We start from the raw sequence: 1984 nt of genomic DNA, 5'->3' as shown, positions 1-1984 counted from the left end.
CATGGTCTCTCGGGGCGGTTCACAAGAGCTAGAGCCGCAACAGCTAGGATCCACAAGAGCTAGGCGTCGCAAGAGCCAGAGTTCACAAGAGCTAGAGGCAAATCGGCCGTTACCGTTGGCTGACTATACTCAGGGGTTCGCGTGGGAGCAATTGCTTATAATTAATACTCAAAAGTACACGGCTGAGGCGAGTTGCAGACCCGTCGCAAAAACCTCTCCCGCCACGAGAACGGCTGTGATGCTACCGACGCGGTTGGAGTGGAGGGGCTTGATGGACCAGGCTGGCTGACGCTGCTCAGGAACCTCTCCCTCCACGCCGGAGGTGAATGAAGTGACGATGATGAGGTGGAGGTGAAGGTGAAGGCCTGACCACATTCCACCCCACACTGTGGGTGCCGCGCACACCTGAAAGTTCCAAATGGTTTCAGCAATGAGTACACAAAATACGTTCCAGATTGTTTTGATAATCGCGCATCAAAGTTTTCAAAGCAGAATGGTGGGCTAAAAATAATGAACTGGCAAGTTATTCAATGTGTAACAATTTTAAAGAATGCAATTTCAGTCAAAACAGAAACACGGAATGTAGTTCTGCACTATCATTTTCTAAATGCGACCACCAAAACAAGGCTCCCCCATCAAACATTTCTTGTTAGTTCAGTTACCCTCATTTTTCAAAAAATTGATGAATGGATTTCTGGTTTGGCAATTTTGACATTGACCAAGATCAAGTGGGGCCTCACAGAACCAAGAATTACTTAGAAATTCTCTCAAAAGAAGAAAGATCTTCTGCTTGGCAAAAGGAAATAACAATCTTTAAATAAATGCGACGCACAGTTTACTGAATAAAATGATCGTACAATAACACTTTGCAACTGTCATATTTAGAGAGATCAAGAAATGTTGCTCAATGAAGCAACACCGAGGAAAACACTCGTTCTTTTAACCTCATGGTATACGAATACTTGAACATGAAGGGAAGGGAGGAAAAGACTGAATAACAAGCAGGCCCGCCCTTCCGCCAAACGGAGCTGCCGGCTCCACTTCGCTGCGCCGGCAACTCCATTCGGCAGGGGCCCGGCCTCCTTGGCCTGCCGGGGGCGATGGTCGGGCCTGCGGCCCCGACCATTTCTGTCCCACCGATCCCACCAAGAGTTCGAATGTTCAAGCACTTTTAGCGATGAAACCCGCCCGCAGTTCATTATGAAATATATAGAACAAGAAAGCAGTCACCAAAAATATTTTTTTCTTGCATATATTACCTCAGAATGATGTGGGTAAAAATTACAGGAAACATTCGTAAAAATATTTACAGAAATATTTGGTATTAGTTTTACAGAAATTTTATGGAGTTATTTTTACAAGTGTCTGTAATTTTACAGACTATGGTAATTTTACCAGACTTTTACTTGACACTAAGTATACCTAGACTTTTTCTGTAAAATCACCCCCAAAATTTTTAACAGTGAAGACACGGCAAATCCGAGGTTAGTTCCTGATTCAGAATATGTTGTTTTGGGGGGGTACTCCCTCTGACATTTTACGATTGGACGACTCCTTGTACGCCTTTATGTGCAACGTGGTCATTTTCGCCGTGTTTTTGTCGAAAAAAGCACTCTAGCGCCCAAACAGTGCAAGATAGAGTCAAACGGACAACATTTTCGCTCATGGGGCTCTATTTCCACGAGTTACCCCTTAGGAGACCATAATTTATTTATTTTTTTCCTACTTTTTGGACCAACCCGTATTTCTTTGTTACCGCCTTAGGGATGGTTGTCAGGATTTGCACCAGACGTTTCGTTGTCCAGGAGTGACCCCTAAGATACCCTGAAGTTTGTAGACCTCTACCTCATCTCCTTCCTCTTACACGGACGACAGACGGACAGACGGACACGAGAGTGGTTGCATAAGCCCGCTTTAAGGTAGGACCCTAGTGAAATGGCCAACACCCTGAAGGGGTAAGATGAAAAAAAAATCAAAAATATTT

The sequence above is a fragment of the Frankliniella occidentalis genome, unplaced genomic scaffold (assembly GCF_000697945.3).
Source record: "Frankliniella occidentalis isolate FOCC.00 unplaced genomic scaffold, Focc_3.1 Scaffold484, whole genome shotgun sequence".
In the NCBI taxonomy this organism is placed as follows: Eukaryota; Metazoa; Arthropoda; class Insecta; order Thysanoptera; family Thripidae; genus Frankliniella; species Frankliniella occidentalis.
Note: the sequence above shows the minus strand (reverse complement) of the source record.